Source organism: Hyalella azteca, unplaced genomic scaffold (genome assembly GCF_000764305.2).
Source record: "Hyalella azteca isolate HAZT.00-mixed unplaced genomic scaffold, Hazt_2.0.2 contig11898, whole genome shotgun sequence".
Lineage (NCBI taxonomy): Eukaryota > Metazoa > Arthropoda > Malacostraca > Amphipoda > Hyalellidae > Hyalella > Hyalella azteca.
The window spans coordinates 483631-508732 of NW_025941874.1; the positions used below are offsets into that span (position 1 = coordinate 483631).

Here is a 25102-nt window from a genome sequence, read left to right on the forward strand (position 1 = left end):
TTCTACCGACCGTCAAAAAATTTGTTTTTTTTTTTATATGAAGATGGAAAAAACTTGCATGATCAGCGCTGATTTATTCTCGCATAAGTACAAGACTACAACACATTATTACGGGACCCAAAGAAGAAGTACGTAATTGCCATTTTTTGAATACTGCCCCATGACGACTTACTAAAAATCTATGATTTTGATTTTCCGAAAATTACACAAACAATAGAAATTGCGGCTACCGTGAGTTATTATATTAATAATTCAACTCAAAGAAACTTAAATAGCGGTATAGCGATACGATACACAGATAAATCTTTGGAGAGGATTATTGATTTTTTTATAACTTAATTTAAAATAAAGTTTAATTGGACAGGCCTAATGTTTGAGTATGTTCAACGATCTATTCGGTGCTACGTACCACACCTTGACGCTTCAGCTGCATATCAACACGCCCGGTATCCCCCAGGTGCGGTATCGGGGTCAACGATGCACACGAAAGCGACATGCGCGCAGGCTTGAAGTGAAAGTCGCGCGCTTCAGGGCATTGTCTTGAGGCACTGCCTACAACGAACCTGCCTCTAGGACACTGCCTACAACGAACTTGCCTCTAGGACACTGCCTACACCGGACCTGCCTCTAGGACACTGCCCTACAACGAACCTGCCTCCAGGACACTGCCTACAACGAACCTGCCTCTAGGACACATGCCTACAACAGACCTGCCTCTAGGACACTGCCTACACCAGACATGCCTCTAGGGCACTGTCTCGAGGCACTGCCTAAAACGGACCTAATCACAAAACAAATTTTTCTATTATTTGTAAAAATAAAGATGTCGTTCGATCTTGCAGAGCCACTAGAAATTTTCCAACAAACTAATTTCCATCAACGGTCCTAAGGAGAGCGGGGATGGACGATCTCTAGTTCACTCTCCCTTCACTCGACAAATAACACACGGAAAGATCTCCTCAAAACTTGCTTATTTACCTTGGAGGAGTCCTCTTGATTTCGCTATATATGTGCACCATTAAACTCAAGTCCCAGCCAATTTTATTGTTCTGCCTTATTCAAATTTGTCAGCTCGTTTGCATTGTTACAAATTCTATGCTCAAATTTCAACAAGATACGACAAAACATTTATGTTCAAACTTTTTTCTCTGCGTATCGAGTGTACAAGTTATCAGGTTGAGCTACAAGCACACCTTAATCCGACTCTAGTTTATGGATATCATCATACGGCATGGAGCTTTGCAATCGAAAATATCACCCGAAAAAGTTTTTGAAAGAAGAGCACGCCGTGTTAGTTTTGATCTTCAGTGCGCTCGTTGCGTACACTTGCGGCACTGCTCTGTCTTCTGAATGACTCTCCGGATTTCCCACTTAGAACCTGACGCGCATTTTGCCTCCTCAAAGATTGGTTTCATTGTTACTTTTTTCTGTAGTACGTCGCTTTAGTGATAGCTTCGCCGGTCCGTATGAGCGGGAATGACGGACGCTTTCCAAGCCAGAGACTGACGCGAATTTTACCAGCCTTTCAAATCGCTCGTTGATAACATTTTTTTCGCTCACGTATTATTTCCAGACCGAAGGTGTGTCCATAAACGTGAATCCCTAGTAAATTATAGCTGAACTGCTACCGATCGATGGCACAACCGATTGTCGCAAATACCACTGCTGCAGTATCTAACTTCATCACATTCTAGAAATTTAGGAACAAAGAAAATTCCCCAAAATCCCCTATATTTTTGTAAAACGCGTTTCTGAGTCCAGCTCCATGATAAGTTCAAAAATTCTAGAATGTAGATGCAATCAGAATTTACAGATGAATTTTAAAATTTGCATGTAGAATTTTTGAACTGAGGATAGAATTAGACTCCGAAACGTTCCCTATGAAAATAGGGTGAATTTCAGTGAGATTTTCTTTCTTTTTGAATTTCTAGTGAAATTGCGATACAGGCTAACGATTGGCATTAATATACTTCATCAGATTCTCTAGTTAAACGTGCAACCATGCAAGGTTCAGAGTCTTCGATTAGTTGCTGAAACTTTCCATTTGAATGAACTGCAAAGTAATGAATAACGCAGAAATGTCTGAAGAGAAGTGAAATGAACATTCATTCATAACATTCCAGGATACCAAAACAGCGTCGGAATACTTCACATGACAAACTGAACCAAAAATAGGCTAAACAGAAGAAAGGAACTCGAGGATCTGTCAACGGCAGACACACAACACAACATGCCGGCCCTATAACGATCGAGTCCATATGACAAATAATTAATCGACCTTGTCAGGCGCAGCAGGCAGGTTTATTCAGTAGATTCGAGGCCCAAGTTGCAAGTCATACTTGACGATCATGCAAGGCGGAGAAGCCGAGCACGAGGCTGTATGCACCTCCGCAGTAAAAATTAAGGCCGCCACAATGTCGGCCGTCTAACGACTGCCAATGATTTACCTCGATTTTTAGAAGGGAAGAGAGTCAGCGGCATGGAAGCTACAACTCATATGTTGAGAGCCACAACTGACGGACACTTTTCTACAACTTTCATGTTTGAAGAAAATCGAGCAAAAAGTAATCAGATGCAATCCATCATCTAGTGATTTATCTTTACCGTAGATCACTATAGGGCATCGATCACACGAAATGCGTAACGAAATTGAAGACCAAAACATGAGCACGACACATGATAATGACAGGACATGTTTAATAGTTGAGAAATATTATTGCCACTAAGTCCTAAGTTCGAAATAAGTAGAACATAGAAGAATATTTTCACCTCATACGAGGTTTATCGAAAAGTATAAAAAAAATTATACTGGCACTTTTTTAAGGCCAAATTAGGATCAAAGAACCCATTGTTAAACGGAAACAATAACTGCACATGAAGAGGTCGCGAAACATTCATGACGATTAGCAGGGCGCAGAAATTGAAATTAACTATTTCCCTAAATCAATATGAAAGTTATGTTCGTTTAGAATTTGAAAGTACATGATAATTGAACTCGGGAAGCTTGAGAGATGGGACAACACTATAAAATTCGTGCAGCTTATGTGATCTCTTTTATTAGCCATTTTTAGATGTCAATCACGCGTGTGCATCTTGCGGGATCTGGCGTTGGCTGTAAGCTGCACTCGTTAAACCTGGCGTTGGCAATCAATCAAGTCTCGTCTAGTATTTTTTTCCCGATTCCCCTCAGCTTTCACTTATTTTTGACGTTATATTTTTAACGTATTTTAGCTTTACTAGATATAACCAAAAATTTATGACTTTTCAGCAGTATATTTCTAAGGCATCCGATTTTCACCAAATATCGCGCACGAAAACTTTCTTGAAATAACGGAACTTTCTCTAGACCGCTGCCTTATGTGTAATTCATGGAAATTTGGTGCAGCAGCAATTGATATGGGTAGTGATCCGAATTGGCATGCAACTGACATAAATGTAATGGGCAGCGCTTCACATGGACATGCTACTGACATGAATGCAATGGGCAGCGCTTCAAATGGACATGCTACTGACATGAATGTAATGGGCAGCGCTTCAAATGGACATGCTACTGACATGGATGTAATGGGCAGCGCTTCAAATGGACATGCTACTGACATGGATGTAATGGGCAGCGCTTCACATGGACATGCTACTGACATGAATGCAATATGTCTAGTGCCACAAATGGTCCGCTGTTGTGACGTTTCAAACCGCAATTTAAGCTTGACTTGAGAAAGCGAAGCAGGAAGCGTTAATCTGAAAACGTTCTGAGAGTTCAGAAACCTAACCGGGAAATTCTTGGCCCAAAGATATTAGAAAGCATGCAGCACTTTTTCAATTCAACGTAACCGGTTATACACCACTTAGACAGGTCACTTCAATTTCTGGAAACTGACCTCACCGGTTGCGGCACATACAATCATAAGAACAAAACATCCTGTAATTTGAATTTCAGAATTACATAAATTTTATTGCATTCCAGAAAATAAAGATTGGTTTCGGACAACAATTTGATCCGCAGTGTAGATATACTTTGTCCTGTCCGCTTCGTTAATGAGAAGCACAATTCGATGCAGATTTGTTTCTTATATCGAAATGTAATTGAAGGAGCAGAAGCCAGGTATTCAAAAAAACCGTCAAAAGCAACCGATTTTGCAAGTTTGACGTTAAAATTGTACAAAAAACTTTAAACAGTGAGGTTTTAATCACTTTGTTATAATAATAATGAAAAATATAAGTAATAATGCTGTATACAAAATAATCAATTTACAATGGAATTACTACAGGCAAAGAGAAGCACCGATGCTTTTCACATAACTTGTCTGCAGGAAGGCGCTTCAAGGATGGTGAGCATGATCGCGTCATCAAGCCAGTCCTTGCTCACCATCAAGCTGGTCTTTGCGCATCATCAGCTGGTCTTTGCGCATCATCATGCCTGTCCATGCTCACCTTCATGCTGGTCCTTGCTCACCATCAAGCAGGTTCTTGCTCACCATCAACCTAGTCCGTGCTCATCACCAAACATATTATCTTGCTGTTTAATGACTCATTTTGATCACATCCGCAAATGAGATATTTTAATAGCATGACGCAAATAGTACTATAAATTCATTCACATTAAATGACAGAAAATAAGTCAATAAAAACCTCCATCATGTAGGTCAGTGGCGCACAGAATTTTTATATTGAAGGCCGTCCAGCACGCGGAGAAGAGCGCCGCTGCTGATGGTCACGTCGGCCCTGCCTCGGTTCCTTACACAACCATACATTTTTTACGCATACATTTTTATAGCGAATACTGCATTAGGACTTTATGGCTCGTCGAATTGTTAAATTGCGCTCGATAAGCGTAATTTCTACGCTTTATACCCAAATACGGTAGCGCGTTTTTATAGAAAAAGGTAACATAGTTTTTTGTACGGGCATATCGGACAAAATGAGTGCAATTTGCGCTCTGAGAAATTCAATTTTCGGCAGGAAAAAAGCTCTTCATTTCCGGAGCAGGTTCTTCATGTGATACACCCAAAAAAATGATAGACTCGGTCCAATTAGTGATGCACTTCTTACCCTTGTGTGCGTCATCCTGACCCAATTTTGTCCGGATATGAGCGTATCAGTGCTACGTTCGCTCTCGGCTCATGTTTTAGTAAGAAAGTGTCACTATTTAGACAATATGACCATTCATATTTCTGAGAGTACCGTTGATTGGCCGGATGTGGCCCGCGGGTCGGAGGTCACGGACCACAAATTTAGGTGAGCAAAGAAAATTATTTTTAGGGAAAAACTACAATAAAATGTAAAGAACAATCATTTGAGGAGAAAGTTACTTATGGTTTAAAATATCAAGAGGTGAAGTTGAAACTTTATTGGGCCATTGAGAAATCGTAACTACAATTTTGTATAACAGTACTTCATTGAGCCGATATTGCAGTTATTCTATATTAACACTGTAAATATATCGCCCCATTTATAAAATAAACGTCGGCAGCAGCCACCCACCATATATCATCGAGTTAGCAAGCCTGAGAAACAAGTAGTAGGAACAAAAACCTACAATGTGAATAAAAACAGGGAGGGTTCAAGAATAAGCTGCGCGCGACTCGGCGAAGCGGCTTTATATAGAAAGAGAAATTACAACGGAAATGAACCTCACTCGTTCCATTAAGGTTTCGATGTCTGTTTAATTACTAGGCTTTTGGTTGAAGAATCCAATAGGAAACGAAGCTGATTCAATATGGTTTCTCATTTCAGGTTTATTTGTTACAGAAATTTTTGAAAATAAACTTTTAATACTAATTTTTGCGGATCATTAACTGAGAAACCCATGGCGATTTTTTTTCGTTTTCCTCGAGAAAGTAATAAAATGTATCAAAATTATTCAGACGTATTATGAGCGGCCGAGCAATCTTCGACCGGCACTGGGCGGCATTAGTGTTCAGCTTAGCATGCAGGTTCAATCTGAAGAACAAGGATCGTGTCGATATGAAAAGTTTTGCTCTTTGCACTGCACTCTCTCTCTCTCTCTTCCTATTATTATTAAACAAAATTGTATTACGGCAGAGAAAGCGTAAGCTTATGGGCAAGACATGCAAGCACTACAGAGTTGTATACGAGTGTATATTAGAAACGTATAAAAGGTAAGGTAAATGCATCGAGCTGAAAAACGACTTCATACTTGAAGTAATGAAAAACATTGACCATGATGAAGGAAACTCGAGTGTGGTTGGCAGCTTCCAACGCAACCACTCCCATCGTTCAAATAATCTATTGGTTCAATGCACTTGATATAAATATTTGCAGCAATGTTTAAATTCAAAATCCGACTTGAAAAATAAACTAGAGGGAAATGATTGGTTAACTATTTTAAAAACTCTTAGATGTAGTACTAAGAAAAACTTTTATATATATTCCGAATAACACATTTTTGAAAACACTTTTCTTATACTATATATACTTGAAACAGTTATGCCTTGTGTATTACATTTGCCAGGTCTCGTTCAGAAACCAAGAAGCGAGCCTCCAAAAGCTGCAGCAACATCAATATGACATTGCTGCAAGGAACAACATGACAGCAAAGCACGGCACCACAAGGCGAGCACACCAGAGGCGCATCAACACCGCCCTACTTTCCCTAGCCTCGCCTGATCGGCGGCGCGAGGGCGACTTTTGAGCCGAGAATTGATCGCGTAGATTAATATAGATTATCACTATCAGCGATAATACAATTACCCTTTTTATTGTTTCTACAATTATTATTAGTTTCCATCAGTGAATTGAATGTAAATTATCGAACTCATCATTTTTTTAATCTGAAACAATCATTTATGAACTTTTTTTTCAATTTTGAAATATTATGACGAACATAGTTAGTACTGCCATGATATATAATCATGACAGTATATGACGTGCAAAATTAAATGCATTTTTCTCACACCCCACGCCCAAAAGCTGTTAAATCTCTGGTATTCCGGACAATTTTATAATTCCACTTATCAGGACTTGAATTATTTTTACCCAGTGACATTGGTAAAATTGTAAAAATACATAAAAATCGAGCTGGCTGTACTCAACTTCTGTAGGAAGGTGTTTAACAACGTAAAGAAGAGTTTTAAACACACCTAACTCTAATTATAACCTTAACCTAACGAGGTTGGCGTAGTTCATGTAGTTCATGTCCGGTAATGTAGTTCATTTATTTTCGTCTCCGGTTTTCAAGTACAAACTAATTGCAGAGTACATAACCAAAGGCGATTTTGTCCGGATTTCCAAACCCTGTCCGGTAATGTTACCAATCCTTTCCGGCTATTAACCGAAAGTCGTATATTAGGATTTCGAATCCAACCTTGGAGCTTTCTGGGCCCTGGCTTCCGTTCGTAACTACAAGTTTTGCTCGGTTCAACGCTGGCCGCCCAAAAAACACCGATGTATTTCAAGCGAGTATGAGAGCTGAGACTTGCAACACAGCGCGGGTGTCGCCACAGCTCGTACCTAATACAAGTATAAGTATTTTCCACGCGTTGCTGACACCGATACCGAATTAGGATTTGTTTACGTGGTCCATAAGGAACTCGATTATTCTACAATGTTACTTGGAATACTGAGCATGTTATGCTTTGTTTGAAGTTGTTGTTGACATTTGCTCAGGAATTGAAGCGTCAGTAAATGAGTTGATATTCTATTTTGACCACATCCCTAAAAATTTTTCATTCCGGCTTTTCTATTTCATCTATCGTTGACTCCGAAATTCGAAGATTCTGTAAAATGAAATATATTTATTCTCTAATTACACAGGAGAAAAGTTTTGTATGATGGGGGTATAGTGAAAAAAGAGAGCGGTGGCATTAATTCGCATACGTGCTTTCTCATTTGGGTAATTCAGAAGAGTAATGGAGGAAGACGCGAATCATCCAATTTCCACATCGAAACGCGCATCGGGGATTATAGAAGACTAACCAGACTTTCACTGGAATTCTCATGGACAAACTGCTTGCACCTACAATACTTTCTGTTAAACAGAAGATTTTGTTAATAAATAAATACAACAGTCAACTCAAGTACACATTCAATTTTCAATTTATTAACTATCACTCGACAAAATCCTTACTCAAAATCTATTCTTAAAATTAGTCTACCAAGAAAAATCTTTCTATCAGTGAAATTAATTTGGTGCGCAGTGTGCAAGATTCCGAGCATTTCGGCAAAATTAATGATCATTTCCTGCGGGCTCCATTAATGTAACTATGAGACTGATGCATGTGTAAATTTTAATATGCATGTAGCAACCGCTAGCTTGCTCGGTCATGACTCGACGAAAATCGACAGTTGAAGAGAGTTTCATCGGCAACATAAACTATCAACATTATCGAGTAACTCCTTCACTATCATTATCATCAGCTCTGTCAACAGCAATGATTCTCGTCAATGGATGATGAATTTCTGCCAGAGCAATAATTTGTTGCATGCTAGCCGATTATCGGGATGCAAAAAAAGTTTCGAATTGCAAGTTTTCACAAAGCGTGGTAAGAGCAAGCACTAGCGCAATTTTCAAGCAATTTGGTCAAGTTTTTTTAGGCTCAGGTGTGCTGTATTATGATTTTTCTAAATTACCAAGCAAAAATTGAGATCGTGCTTGAAGGGCAGAAATTTCCAGGACTGAAGTAAAATTCGCAAAGCGTAGGTTTGAGCATCGTTGTGAAAGTTAAGAACTGGACAGAGCAAGCGCAAATGCGTCAAGCACAAGTCTCAGAAGGAGATGAGGTAGGCTGAGTTATAACAAAATGCGTTAGAAAGTGTCACTCGGAAAAAAATTACTCTCGCAAGCACACAGGATTGACGAAGTATTCCATTGGTTGTTTTCGTATTTGTATGAACCACTGAATCACAGCGTGAAACTCTGAGCAAAATCGTATTGTTATTCTGATACGCCTTGTAGATTATCTGTTTAGTCGGTGTAACCTGAATCTTATACAGTAGCCAACCAAAACCAAACTTCATTTAATTTTGCATATGTCAAGATCCGCATACGTACGCAGATACTAATCTTACGCTAATATTTTCAAGTTAGCTGAACATTTGAGGTAGCCACATTCATTAATCTCATTCTCAAATATGACCAAACACTGACCGTGCACAACGAGATCACCAGCAATACTGCACTGTTATGCCAAGATCCGTAACAACACATGGATATCCGAGCCATAGGAATCTGTCTCAACACTTGTCGTATATAACTCCATATAGTCACAGCCAGTCCCGTACTAAGGACCATACAAGTAACTTCACTGCTTTTGTAAACAAGATCATTTTATGATAATCGTGAAGAGTTTCGAAAGCTTGGCCCAAACACGTTCTGAGAACAAGAAGGAAAATTCTTCAGACAAGTAAAAAAAATTCGTTACTGAATGCAAGACTCACAGTTGGCTGACCTTTAATGGCTCGTTAGAAAGTAACATGTTATGCGAGTCTGTCCGTTCAAAGGAAAAAAAAGTTTATGTTAATTGTGATGGACTGGAGCACTCACAGGACCGGCAGATGGAGAGTGAAATTCAACTCAGAAGGAGAGTGAAATTCAACTCAAATTCTACTCATATACACGTACTATATGGAGCTTAGATTTTGGCGAGGACATGCATACTGTAGTGAATCGTCTGATCACTTTTAACATGAGTAAGCCGAGGATTAAGTTAGAGTCAATAAACTTGCCAAGGTATGACATTAGAAAAACAAACAACAACTGTTGTCTTGGTCGAAGCAATTTTACCATGAAACATGAACCAGAGTACATATTACCACCAGATTTACAGTAGATCTACTTAAAACGACGATTAATGTGCGTGAAAAACGCATATATTTCATCGTTAATTCGACGTTACCTTGAATAAGCCTGATAATGTAAGGTAATATAGGCATCCCAATTGAATTAGTGCAGATGCAAGTACAATCAAAATACCGTACTGCAGGCTTCAAGCGTGGTCCCGCAAGTGGCAGATAATGATAATCCTTGCAAATGAAATACCCGTCTGCATTAACAAGCGTGGTCTTTCAAGCAAAAGACATTAATAATTCTCTCAGAGCAAACACCAGCGCTCACAATAGTGATCGTCCAATCCTAAAATACAGAGAAAACGTTGCTCGGAGAACACATGCTTAACTGTCACAGGAGAAGACAAGAAATCGTCTCAAATGCGTCTCAAAGACAAGAAATCGTCAAAAATGCTGCTACAGCTTTTAGGACATTGGCTTGTCCCCAAGCCATGATAGGAACGCAGCATCGACTTGACGTTGAATAATAGGATGAGTGAGATTTTGTATGAATAGCGATACACTTTTTGCACTGTGTGAGTCATCCTGACCCAGTTTGGTACAGCACCGTGACGTATCAGTGCTACGTGCAATAAGTGTGTAGCTATTTGGACAATATGACCTATTAATTGCTGAGAGTACGTTCCACTCGAATGCATAAGAAAGAAAATAAACTTTGACTTATTTAAAATGACTTGAGGTTCTTATTTATTTAATAACGAAAAGTAAATTTGGACTAGATGGCAACAGGAAAAAATTGCCGTTTCATGCTTTATTAACGTGATTTTGTTTTGATAATTTTCTTTCTAAAGGACATTCCAATTTCACGACGACTAGAATGCTTTCTTGTCAGCATTCTAGCAGCATCTTTAAATTCTCTTCTTCTTAAAAAATGAAATACGTTCACGGAAAAAAAATTCCCCCTAATTTACTAAAGAATAGCACTTAAAACGTGTTTATTGGAATTAACATGAACAATCGCGAATATCTGAGAGAAGAAATGAATGCAGAGTAGAACGGGAACAACCGTCGTTTTTAAATGTGAACAATCAAAGTGCAAATCACGGCCCTAAACTTGGTAATTAATTAATACGCTGGAAAATATAGCAACAACATAATGCAACAACATCGGTAACGGAAGTGTTTTTTTTTTTCTTGGTGCCTGAACATAGAACGAGTTTGGCGCAGCAGCAGCTGCTTATCAATCGCATGCAGTGTAAGAAGTCGTACAGACGAAATTTTCAAGAGTAAAAGTGCCTCTGTTTTAGGCATTTTCAGCCACACTTTTTCAGGCTAATATATAATTAAAATACATCAAATAGCAGGGGGCAAACAAAATCAAAATACATCAAATAGAAGGGCATGACAAAGAGACGTTTATTTCCCACCAGTAAAACGATGTTGAAACATTTAATCAATGTTGATTCAACGTACAACGCCGTGTAAAATCAATTCATCATAGACGACTTTTTCGATGAACCTGTTGGTAAGAGCGTCAGCCCCGTCCAGTACAAACGGGATGTCGCAGCATAAGAATGTGGCAGTTCAGAACCAGAATTTTTATTGTGTAGCTCGCGGAAGCGAAGAAAGTGTTTCGCATCCGAGCATAAATGAGCGACGTCTCTCTCGACGCGCCTCACCTATAGTCGCCACTACCGGGATGGGCAATTACAACAACAACGCGCCTCACCCGTGACGACTGAAGATTAGTTAGTTTAGTGGCCAAATGTTTACTAGCGCTTCAGCTATTTAGCTATCTCGCACCGAAAGTCAAGATGAACATCACCATAGAGGTGGAAGGTCTCAATTATTCATCACCCACAAGGGGCGGAAGGTCTCAGATGTCCAGCCCGCTGAAGCTGGCCTGAAGGAAGCAGCGTTAGCATCTCAAAAGAGACGAAGTGACAAGGAGGGACAGGTAAAAAGCAACAGAAACGAAGACACTCGAACAAGAGGTCGCTTACACGGGACGTCGGCCGCCCGCACGAGAGAGACAGAGAAGGAAATGTAATGAATCCTACCTACATAATAACTTAACCCCACAACTGAGACCTGCAGTCAGACACCGCGAGCTCAGCGGTGGGGCGCTCAGGAACAATCCCCCTAGGAGCGCGAAATCCCATAGGACTTCTGACGAGCACAGACACGCGTCAGAAGTCCCCCCTAGCTGAGGGGGACGACTGAAGAGGAGTAGATTGTCTTTACTCACAGCATGAGCATCACGTCGCTCCATTGTCATGTAATTGTGAGCTCTATCGTCATGTAATTGTGTTATTGTCATGTATTGTGTGTGTGGGAGCCTTCAATTGTAAAAGTAGCTCAGAGATTCGTTTTATTGCATTATGAATCCTATACATTAAGATGCCATTATTAGGCCAGCATGTAAACTTCAAGAACGATAACATTATATCAGCCAGGCAGTTGCACAATTAAAAAAGAATTTTTTCGTAATTATGAACTTATTTTTCAAACTCTTAAGAAGTGCTCAACCCGGAAATGGACGTAATGTCCCGCGAGAAGCCAGACAGCGATATTTTTTCATCTCATTTTCCTAATCTCCAACATCAACAAATGAGACCAGTGAGAAAGCCTGCTCACCTTTCGAAGCGGAATTCGAAGTACCTTATTAAGAATTGTTCTTCAATTAAGAACTTTTTATGATCGGCCAGATCCTAACGAGCAAAGCAAGTCGGGCACCCGCATAAATTTCCCCGCCAAGCTCAACGCAATGCCTCCGTTCGAAAGCAACATAGCGAATAATTCTGGCTGCCCGCATTGATAACGCTAACTCCAAGTAGCAGAGAAAGTGGTCTCCGCAAGAAGCCCGGCCACGCCACTCTTCTCGAAATCGAATCCACTTTATAAATAATGTGCGAGGTTATCAAGATCTATCTCCTGCACGAGCAATTGTATTGAGCTACAAGAGGCTTAAAATTAAACCTAATAGCAAAAAAACAAGCAGAACAAGCTACGGTGGTGAAGGAGGGTCGATTGGTTCAAGACCTGCAAGCCCCGCCAATATTTTGTAATAACGAAAAATTGTACCTTTCATTCAACTCTTTTACTGTAGGATCATAATAAAGTAACTGTAAAACATAATACAGGAATGAGGTTTCCATATCCACTGCAGAAATGGGATTTATAGCTAATTATTACTCGCAAACTGAAAGATGTGAGTAGAGCCTTCACATAAAATAGAATATAATAGAATAGAATAGAAGTGTCGGCGTTGAAGAAATAGGCCCATGGCCTGTTGCCGATTCTTGAACTTTTCGTGACTTGATTCACAAGGGATCCGGCCTTTGGAACCCGATCTTTCCATAGCTGACGACTGATTGAGATAGCTGCTGGACTTATTACCTGGTCCGTAATTTGCTACATGTACGTGTATGCACACAAAAATACACAAGCGGCACATTTACAACCGGCACACTTAAAGCCAAATCGAATTGATTCGTTTCTAAATTATTATTTATAAAGGCAGTTCTATTTATTTATACAGTTCCAAACGCGCAAGGTTCGTAACAAATGAAGAGGCAGGAAACATTGTAATCAAGCAGCATAGGGTCGGGCGACACATTCCATGGCCCAGTAACCTGAAGTTCACACGGACAGCGCGCCATCTATTGGGGCCAACTCTAAATTGCCGCTAATTTCCAAACTTACGGCCACGACACAATGGAAAAGCCGATCTGTAAGAAACGTGACATAGACAGCACAATTGCTAGTCACCTTTCAAGCTATTCATTAAAGAAATAAGAAGAAATTCCGTGCATAATACCCACGATAAAAGAAATCAATACAATCCATATATGAATATCGGCTATCACACCCTAATTACAGCAAAAAATTAAAACCTCATTGAATTTTGCTATCAGTTCGACGACTGAACAATTATTAGGCTTACAGCAGCACAATCTTCAGAATAATGCTTATAAAAAAAATAATCTAGAACAGATTAAAAATAATCGTGGTGGCGATCGCTCTACAGTACTACACTTCGTTTCGGTTAAAGGAAATACGCCAAGACGGCCTAACAAGTGAACTGTTTTCTCCATCACTTCGCTGGACAAGCCTCGCTCTGCCAGCTGACGGTCGCTTTCTTGACGCGCGACAGGTGAAGCTTCATAAGCTTGCACGAGGTGCTGTGCACGAGCAGTAATTCTTATATTTCAAACGAAAAAATATATTTCATACAATGCTGTGAATTAATTGTTTCACAAAAAGATCATGTCAGACCCTAAGGATTTGCCCGCAAGTTTGCATGAGGTGTTGCGTTTCTTAGCTTCCCGAATCATTTCTAATTAGGTTTGTCAATCTTCCGCCAGTGGATTCTAATTAATCAATTTGAAATTTCTAGTTTATTCTAGATTATTGAGCAATCAAATCTGAATTTCCCAATTTTTGTTAATGTTATACCGTGAAAATGTTAGCGAACTTGCGTACGCCGACGATAACCAATAAATTGGCAAGAAAGTGCAACTAGGAAATTACGAAATAAGCGCAACATTCAACGATATATTTCTGCCCTTGATAGACTGTAAGTGGGAATTTGTTTAGTGGTAATTGGCGATGCATTTACATCAAGAATTTGCAAATTCTAACTAAGCCTTGGTGCAATTAATATAAACATACTTTACAGTACAGGACTACTCGTGTCAGTCGATTAAAGTTTTCTATTCAATAGCAAACTCACAGGTTGGTTTAAGAAAGCTAGTATATAAAAACTTCAAAATGAAGGAGTTCCATTTATATTTTTTTTAACGAAGGAAGATTCAATAACTGTGAATTTCATTCTTCAAAACAAATGCTAACTTTTTCTCAGAATTAGATGGCCAGTACCTTATTTTTTATTGCTCATGACAGATTTCTATAAGACTACGGTGAAAGTTGCTCCCGGGATATCGTATCTCATTGACACACGCAGTGATGTTCGCCGGACTCGTATCAGGACACGGTGACGACTTTCGTTTCTGTTTGTCTACCCCAGGCACGCAACGCCGGGGCAAGTACCTACACATTATTATTAGTCTGCTTGTATCGCAAGTTAACAAAAATTTTAAAAACAAAAAAAAAACACCACGTATAATATTCATTATTATTTTATTTTCGTTGTAGATGTAGACAAGATGAAGGTAGTTCATGATGTAAAGCGGAAGATAAGAAGGATTAAAATGAATCTACTAGGCATTTTCCTCATTTTTAAATTCTTGACAATTAAATGCGCAGCAGCCCATGATGAATGCTGGATTGCTCATTCCAATGCATGATCTCTCTCAATCCCAGTTTAGAAAGTTGGCCAATAAAAGTTAATAAAAATCAGTTTAAGATTTGAAATTTGAAAATAAATTATTATTATTTTTAACAATATTTTGTCCTCAGTGGAATTTATTCGGCAGAAAAGTCATTCAACTTCATTTATTGAAAAGGTTTTATTTTTACATGCATTTTGTTAATGCATACATCAGATCCACAATTTTATTAAACTTGAGTTTCTGATGCATTTTCTTCTGTTGTCTTTTCCGAATGCCGATTGTTAAATCAAATAAAACTTTACCAGGCAGAAGCAGCTGGCGTTGATCCAAGTGATCAGGTATTCGGAAGTGGACACCAAACTGACCTCGACTACCCAACCTAACTTGTCCGCACTCCCCAGGGCAAGCTAGTGACTGGGGACTGAGAAGTTCGAAGCATTAATTCGGTTGGCCCCAAGCGAAAGTAAATGCGTCGAAACAAATTTACAGGAAATTTACGACACATGATAACAACAGTAGGCAGGTTTCAAGACATAAAAAAGCACATAATTCTATAAACCGCTAAAATCGATACAAGATTTTCACACAACGTCCACGGGTGACACCAACAAGATGTTCACACACAGTACAGTGAGTACACGAATGATACCGACACTTGGGGAGAAAATGCATGCATTGCAGCGCTGGACCGTCACGCCAGCTAACTGGAGTGAGCATGAACACAGCACGGAGCAGAACTCGTGCATCTCGGTGTCGAATCGTTGCTGAGAGGCACGACACACGATGTGCTGCCTTGCCTTTGTTTATACTGAGCCAGTCATGGAATTGTAGCAATGCGGGGATGTGAGAGTTGTAGTGATCCAGACCGTTGGCAATGGTAAATAAAGGCAAACCGCTATATGATTTTTTTTATAAATGATAAGCGGCGTCTGATTACAAGTTATTATATACCAGCGCACAGCCACAGTCAGTCTTGGTGAGAAGTTATTTTTAAACAGTCCCACAGTCTACAGGCGGACAATTACGCTTGGTTACAGGTTAATGCAAGCAGCTCACAGCCACCAAGTGTCGCTCGGGTATAGGGGTACGTACCTTAGAGCAGCTACCTATATATTTACGTTCGATTACAGGTTGATACAGCTACACAGTCCCGCTTGGTTGCAATAGTCCAGACTAAAACTACCTATATATCCAAACTGGAATGCAGGTTACTTGAATGGAGCCTACACCTACAGAGTCACGCTCAGTTGAGCAGCGGTCACCAGAGAGGCTACGGTAGGCACGCGAGATGCCGTTGGAGCTCTCGATCGCTTTACTTTCATCGGCTGCTCGGAGCTGACCACTTTCGTGCAGCGGACCAAGAGCTGCGTCACGAAGACGTCGTCTTCTTTGACGATGAACGCAAGCGGACCAAAGATTGTCCGATGTAGGCTAAGTCCGCGCGTCCAAAGACGCACGGGGAAAGGAAGATGAGCCGCAGCAAGACTTCAAGATGAAGCGGTGTGTCAGGCATACTGCCTTCTAAAAGTAAATATGTTACCGGATTTTTAACACTGTTCAATTGAGATAGAGTTTACATAACATACACTGGTGATAAAATGTTAGGATGAAATCTAACTGCACGCTTCGATTACGTAAGCCAGCTACTCCTGCAACACAAGAGATGCTCCAGATATCATAAATCTCTGCAAAACATAATAAGTTACTAAGGCTCACCTTCTTTACTGCAGAATGAGGATGCCATCGATGCTCATGTTTAGAACATTTGCTGCGCTGCTTGCACTTCAACCATCCACGTCGAACATCTTGTTTAGATGATTGCTGTTCACCACGATTCGATGAGAATTTTATACACAATGCGAATGCAGAAAGTGAATTACAATTGAACTAAATTTTATAACAAGAACATTCAATGCCATGAGGCAAATTTTGAACACCTTGTAAAATCAAAAGTGAAAAAACGATGAAATGTGTAATACAATCCATCTGATAGAAGAAAGATACGGAGAGAGCGGCTTACGCGCGTTCTTAATTATGTCTGCGAGTTTAGAGGTTACATGTTATCCTACTTAGGAATGACATGGCATTGTAAGATTACATTATAGCTACAACCTTCAAATCACAAACTAGCAGAGGCGGCGGGAACTCAGGGAAGAAATGAGAATTTTAATTTGATTTATTATTCAATTCATTTATTGAACACATCATTGTTCAAATTTATTACTTTGAAAATTAGCAACATTTTTCAGAATTATCTCTTTCTGTATTTTCAAATCTCTGGGATTATTTTTTTGTATACAGAACAACATTTTGTCATCAATGGAATTGATTAGGCAGAAGTTAATTTATTGATTGTGGATTTGATTAGGCAGAAGCTTAACCCTGGGTTAAGCTGCTACTGCTACATAAACCCAACAGGCAATTCAAGTGGAAAAATCGCGGATTAACATTGATTCAAGCAAACGACCTGTAATTCAAAGTCGATCCAAGGTAAGTTGTCTGGTGTAATCGTGCGCTCAAAGAAATACCTACCTTTTGACGTCGTAGCAACTGGCAACAATAGTGAATAGGTAAACAGAGAAAATTAGCAATAGGCCTTATTCGTTATGCAAATGAAAATAGTAAAGAAACTTCATCTAAGCACTAATCAACACAATCGAAGTCTATGAAATTAAGGTAGGTATAATTTTTAAAGCGCGTTATCATGTCTTCACCGGAATCCGGATACTAATCCGTCGTAAGTAAAGCAGAAAGTAATCAGCTTTCGAAAATCCTGCTAATTTAGACGAACAACGTTATCACTAAATTGAAATTTCTAGAACATTTGACTTAAATCAAATGTCAACGAGTAAATCTGACAACTTTCACTAGAAAATCATGGTATAAAAACTGGATTTCAGCGGCGCACGAGCCATTGTAAGGTGACAAAGTGTAGCCTCGAGAGCAGACCGTCGAACCCCTCACTTGCTTATGGTTGGAGGAAGACTGATAAGTGGTAGTGGTTAGGCGTTAGGCGGGCCGTTGGACTCGCGAGTCTTCTAAAGAATATATGTAATGGAACCACGTTCAGCACGTACCGAAAGTTGTCAACCTTCTTTGGCATCTATCTTGATTAAACATTCGTCCTAGCCACTTTTGAACATTGTGCCTGTACCTGGAGTTGAGAACTGATAAGAATATTACTAGCAATGTATTTCCCATTCATGACTATCAATATCCGCTTGAGACTGTTCACCTATTGTTTTCATCTAACCTCTAACTATTCCTTATATGGGCATCTCTAAAATTTTGAGTTTCATCATTCATATTTTCTTTAATTTTATTGCAAACTATTATTTATTCATATAATGATATTAGCACATAATAATATTGTCTGAAGGCTTCCACGCAAACTCACTAAACATTTACATAATTATTGCTGAAGAGTTTTTCTTACCGGCCGTTTAGAAAAAATAGAAACTTATTGCTTGGAGCCATTATTCAATTTTCGAGCACTTCACGCAATTGTGTCAAAAATTCTGGATTTGCTCACTGTGACCAATTTTTCCGCCATAACAAGCGCAATCAAATTACTCTTAATGACACATCTGTATTATTTTATTCCTTTTTGCGTTGTTAATGAATTGGGTTGATTTCAGAAACTTTATTTATGAGAAATAAATGTTTGAAGACTCATTCATCAAATTCTGCTCACTTCAGCATTGATAACATTAACTTCACACGGTCCAGGCCTCAGGAATTAATAAGATATGTCGATGCGAGTGTATTCCATCACAAAAAAAATAATTAATATTAATTTAACCTAGGATAGGTCTTGCATTTCAGATAAATTATTTGAAAATTCCGCATTAGTAATAACGAAATGAACAGGATAAATCGTGGGCATCCAGAAATCAGAAAGCTGAAGTGGTCATACTTTCATTTTTATAAAATGCCGGTTAGGGAATGCAATCAATCTAGCAAATTTTAGGAATTTTGTGCTTTGGCGGCATTGCTTGAGTCATGAAGAAAGCTAGCGTCATACACGCGATCTTTAGTAAAGTGCTAACCAAGCAGAGGCTGCTCCCTCCAAGTTCCTATACCAGCGAAAGTGTGCGGCAAAAGCCTGCAGCTTGTCGACTTTTTCCAACAGAGATCATGACGTTTTTATGAAGATACCAACTCTTGTTTCGATCCAGCTTTTGGTCGAGGGGGAAAAAGCTCGTATCATACTGTTAGTAACGCAGTGGAAAAAAAAATGCAAAACATGTGCTCTATATAAAGCTTTCGTCCGAACACGGCTTTTCATGAAATGTAAATTTAAAATGCTGTCTTCACAAACAGTTGGTTAGTCCTTGAAAAAATATACGTTCCAATCTCATGACAGCTACGCCAATTGGCCTTGTTGAAAAAAGGATTACCCATAATAATAATTTAATAATAATAAGCCCATAATTTGGTGACTTTTTGTGATATAAGCTGAGTAAAGATTTTGAAACTTGAATGATCTTTGTACATTTGTTATCGTACATCTTACACTTGTACATCTTGCACTTGTACATCTTGCACTTGTACATCTTGCACTTGTACATCTTGCTTTTGTACATCTTACACTTGTACATCTTGCACTTGTACATCTTGCACTTGTACATCTTACACTTGTACATCTTGCACTTGTACATCTTGCACTTGTACATCTTGCACTTGTACATCTTGCACTTGTACATCTTGCACTTGTACATCTTGCACTTGTACATCTTGCACATCTTGCACTTGTACATCTTGCACTTGTACATCTTGCACTTGTACATCTTGCAGTTCAACATCTTGCATTTGTACATCTTGCACTAGTACATCTTGCACTTGTACATTTTGCACTTGTACATCTTGCACATGTACATCTTGCACTTGTACATCTTGCACTTGTACAGCTTGCACTAGTACATCTTGCCCTTGTACATCTTGCACTTGTATTCTAATTTCGATCAATTACTAAAACTATCTATCGTTCTATCTATTGCTTACAAAACCCTACTTATTTAATCTAGTCTAGTTGTTATTAAACACTCAATTGATATTTTATATTTCAGTACGCAGTCATTACTTTTACGGTGATATCTTCAGCTCTGCGTGGTAAGCATTTGGCAATTAGCCCAAAATGCTTCTGAGATGAGAATAATTCATAACTATATGGATAATAGACTGATAACATATGAACTTCAGTTGAAATTGAATGAACAGCAATAGTGAACAAAATGTTACGACCTGCTGTATAACTATTGTAAACATCCTAACTTAATTTTAACATAGCATTGATAACGGATAAATGTAAACAACCAAAGCACGAGGGTCTATGATGACGCGTGCTTTTTAACGCGAAGCGATAATTGATAGAAAAGAAACTCGGGAACCCGTGACTTGATCACATCAACCTGCCCCCTGGAGACGTGGTTTCTAAACCGGCAAGTCTTCGCTAGCCAGCAAACACCTCGAGCTGTGCACTGACACTGCGAGCAATCATTTTGTATCATTTAAACATTACAATATTTTTTACTTACAATGTATCGGCTTTTGTAGTTGTCTCTCATGATGCTAAGAGCCAACGGGTATTTATAGTTAATGCTGGAAATTCATAATCTCAACAGAGAAGATGTTAGATGATATCAACGTAAGATATCAACGATGCTAGTATTAATTTAGTTGAGTGAAACATTAGATTCAACATCGCTGCAGCCCTAAATTTGATCAACTTTTGCATCTGTCACAATTGATATGAATTTTAGTGTTGTTGCGGAATATTAAAAACTTTAAAGCGCAACTTTGATCTATTCCATGCAGGATTAATTGAAAATCTGTGCATCCCGGAATTCTTCCATCTCTTTATTACCAGGTACAAAGTGGTGAGTCGAAACCGGTAACCATGGAGGTAATATGTATTTCTACGAGGTACTACATTTGTTTACAATATTCGTAAAAATTGACATTCAAATAATAAAAGAAGAACATTTATAAATATCAGCAATTAAATCTTCGAGAATGACAGCTAAGAAGCTCACCAAAATTTATTCCTGCTCCCAGATAAGTACATAGTTCCTCCACAGCCGACGAACAAGAAATGAGCCGGAGTTCCGGCAAGAAATCCAAAATTTAAGCTTACAATCCAGAGAAAATGTGTAGGAATGAAATCACAAAATTATAGATATTTTTGGCGGTGAAAACTACCATGAAGTTCGCGGTAGTTTGACCAGTTTTGAACTATTAAATTCAACAGGGTGAATGATGGAGTGGGAGACTCTGAAGAAACCGATGTTGTGCGTTATTAAATGCTAGAAAATAAGTACATATTTAGATAAATTCATGTTAAAAGACGAAAATTTATCAGTCGTGACGGCTCAAAACTTTCTTCAAACTAATTACCTGTCGGCTTTTCGCAATCAACACGTAAGATATGCATTGCAACAGTAAGTATGTTCAATGCATGCACTTGCAATTGGTTGTGCGTATTATGAGTAACAAAGTGATACGACTGAATCTCATTCACTGATTATTCGTCAAATATTTTGCCTGGCATTTGTGTACAGTAGATATTTACAAGTATGTAAACTGCATGAACTTTGCTACGTGAAATTTCCCGTAGTCTATCAATATTATTATTTCTCAGCTTAATCATGTTATCGATAATTGATGTGGTAGATCTTATCTATATTAAATACTAGAATATGATAGAGTTTTCTTGAATGAATGATTTTCACTTGCTTGTAGAAAGTTGTTTTAAAAAATTGGTGAATTTGAAGGAAATGGTGATATTGGAATCTAACGTAGTGTATTATATATACTTAACATGTGAAGCCTTATACTCTCCGTTTTGACGTAATCCATGGCTATGCAAAACTGCACGTGTATTCTTTTAAAGCAAACGCCATCACTCCGAATAAAGAATTATTTGCTACCAAAACATATACAATTTATACTACGGAAGCCTTGCAGCTTCAGGATAAGTCATAGCGTGAAGAGAAAACCTTCATTGTTCCAAAACAATAGCGTTTTTAGTTCAATTTAGTTTAAGTTCTTCAGCATGTTTTTTCAAAGTGCGAAATCGGCGATGACTAAGACTTTTTACGCTTATGAATAATAGAAGACGGCGATAACATCTTTGAGGTGACGGAGGACAGTGTCTGAACTTTCGTTGGTCAGCCGAGCTTATTTCATTTTTTATCTAGAAGATATTCCAGACATCATCCAACTTGAAATTCAGATTAAGACCTAATAAATTTCAAAATGTTTAATTAATAAACGTAATGTCACTATCAGTGAGGCATGAGAAGAAATAACTATTCAGGGAAACCAAATGAAAGTAATTGCATGGTACTAAAAAACAATGAATTTCACTGCGCGCGGGTGTGAACTGCGCATGACTCTCGGCCTGTTACGCATGTTTACACAACAGACGAAGAGCTTTCGAATATTGACAACAGTTTAGCGCACGCTCGATCATTGCAAACTTGGATCTGACACAACAAAGATAGCTCGGTGACATTTTCTTTACACGTTGGTTTCTTGCCTAATATATTGGTGTTGTTTGCTCATTGTGCGGCACATTCAATGCAAGTCCCGGCCACATTTTATTTACAATACTTTTTTACATGAATACGAGCTTTCTTGCTTTGAGTGAAATTTTCCAGTTTTGGTGCAGGCCTTTCGGTTAGGAATAATATAACCGATTTTCCGTTTTTTGCTGAATATTTCTAGTAGATTCAATGGAAGATGATAAGAAAACAAGAATTAAAAAAAGTTCCTAAATTTTACAACGCTGCAGCACACGTACGAACTAATGACTAGAGTGCTAACAATGCAACACGTACGTTGTACGTCTGAAATACTCTAGACGAAGCTATTCTTTCCTATAAACGAACTAATAGCGAGCTTGCGTCTCAAATGAGAGCTTTTGATTCAAAATAGTGCAGAGAATAGAAAATTTCCCGGTCACAATCAAAATTTTCAGTTTAATTCTTGCTATCCGAATTTGAAGTTTGGAAAATATACAGTATGTCTCGGATTTAGTACTGCATGTACTATTGAATGATATTAGTTTGTTTGAAAGTGAACTCACAGGTGCTGCAGACATCCCACCAAAGTACTAAATCAGTTAAAATTAGTTGATGCTTTTGCTCCAGTACCTAATGCTAATTGGTGTCGTTTTGACTCGCAGTGGTGGGTAGTATGTGACCTAATTTTGTTTAAGTAGATAGCATTAGTAATTAGTTTCGAGAGGAAAGTTAGTAAGGAACTCTTACGGAAGCAAATATTTCTAAGATAAGCGCACGACTCGACCAAGTGGGTAGAGAATTAGGGCCCGCACAGTGGGACACGTCAATTATTTTATATACTGAAAATAATATTGAGATACAATTTGAGGTAGTTATAGCACACAAGTTGGTGCATTGATTGATGTGGTAGAGAGATGTGTTGCCCTGTCCTTCATTCCTCAGTGAGCAACTTTTGTTTTTAGATAAGGTAGAAGTGAGCCAGCTAAATAATTTGCTATGCATATTAAACGTAATGAGACTGCCCATTTTGCGAGTTAAATCTTTCCTGTGTGATTAATTGCCATATAATATGTTAAAAATTATTTACACAAGAACGGAGTCACCGGATTACTTGATATACAAATTGCTGCCGAATGTTTCCAATATGTTGGTTTGGGGTACAATGAAACAGTGCCCACGTTCCAGGACTTGCTAATTATTCAAGCCGGGACCTTAATTGCAATATGAAAATGAAATTGTCCGTTCGCCGCTAAATATTCGTTGAAAGAGATATTTGGCTCTTATAATCATCTTCCTTAGAAGAAAACTTTCATCTGTTACATAATTCATCTGATGCAATAGAAGAAATAGTGCAAGAAAATGTTCAAAAATATTTCCGGCCAATGCAGAAAGAACGAAAGCTTCATGATATTATTCTTGTGTAATTTGGTTTCACTAAGCCAAAAACAGACTACGTAGGCTGGATAAAAAAGCAAAAAGATGAAGATAACGAATTTGAAATATTCTCCCTGCGCTGTATAGAGTATTTTTTGTGTTTCCTGGTATAGCTAATTTAGTATGGGAGACATCAAATTCACTCTGAGCAACTGTATTATATATATGGAAGAATGTGAAGAATAAACGGTAGTAGCCACATAGCATCTAGTGCTGGTGGCATCACGATGTGACAACATCAAGTGCTGGTGGCATCACGATGTGACAACATCAAGTGCTGGTGGCATCACGATGTGACAACATCAAGTGCTGGTGGCATCAGGATGTGAATGTTGGATGTGGGATTTCATTTCTTTGTATTTTGGAGTTTGTGCGGTCTAAATTATGTTAGATATTTTGGTAGCTCAATATTTATTTGTGAGTTCTAAAATTTTCGAGTGTATAGCGCGTTTCGTAGCCAGTTTACCGCCCGTAGCTCTTATTTCCAGTCGAAATCTATTTTCACGATGGCAAAATTTTAACGTTGCAAGTGACATTAAAAAACTCGATGGTCAACTTTTGGGAGGCTTGAAATTTCGAGTGAAATAAAGTAAATAATTAGTGTAAATTAGTTTTGTATCCCTGACGACTGACTAATTGTTATTGTTATTGTATTGTAATTGTTATTGTACCAAGTTTAATGTTCTATAGTCTCAATTTACAAAGAAAAATGGAATTCAGAACTAAGCAATAATCCCTTTGCATGATTTTTCACATTGGAAAACGTTACAATACAGTGAGTAAGAGTCTGACCCTGACACCACGAAGCTAAGTCGTACTTGTACTACACTTACACAATAGTGATAAACACTACTGTTGTTTTCTTCGCTCGAGAATCTGATTATCTGATTGAATCTAGAAAGCGCTGAGGCTAATTAAACTTTTAGCAACTGATCACAAGCGGTTATCTACTTAAAAATATTCCACATGGTACATATTTCAAGAACACACTGTAATCATTACACTACGAAAAAAATTACGTGCCGTGCCTGCCATCCGAGACTCCGAGTGAAAGTTGCAATATGTTTCGAGTTCAATTCTCATTTTCTCAGTTGACAAGTGAAT

At 38.5% G+C, this 25102-nt stretch overlaps 1 protein-coding gene across 1 annotated transcript in view; it reads right to left on the reverse strand.

Moving 5' to 3' along the window:
• LOC125178690 overlaps positions 1-16968 on the reverse strand; it is a 28091-nt gene extending 11123 nt beyond the window's left edge. The window contains exon 1 of the mRNA XM_047883049.1: positions 16755-16968. The gene's annotated coding sequence lies outside the window, so the exon portion shown is untranslated. The remainder of the gene's footprint in view (positions 1-16754) is intronic.
• Between the last annotated feature and the right edge of the window lie 8134 nt (positions 16969-25102).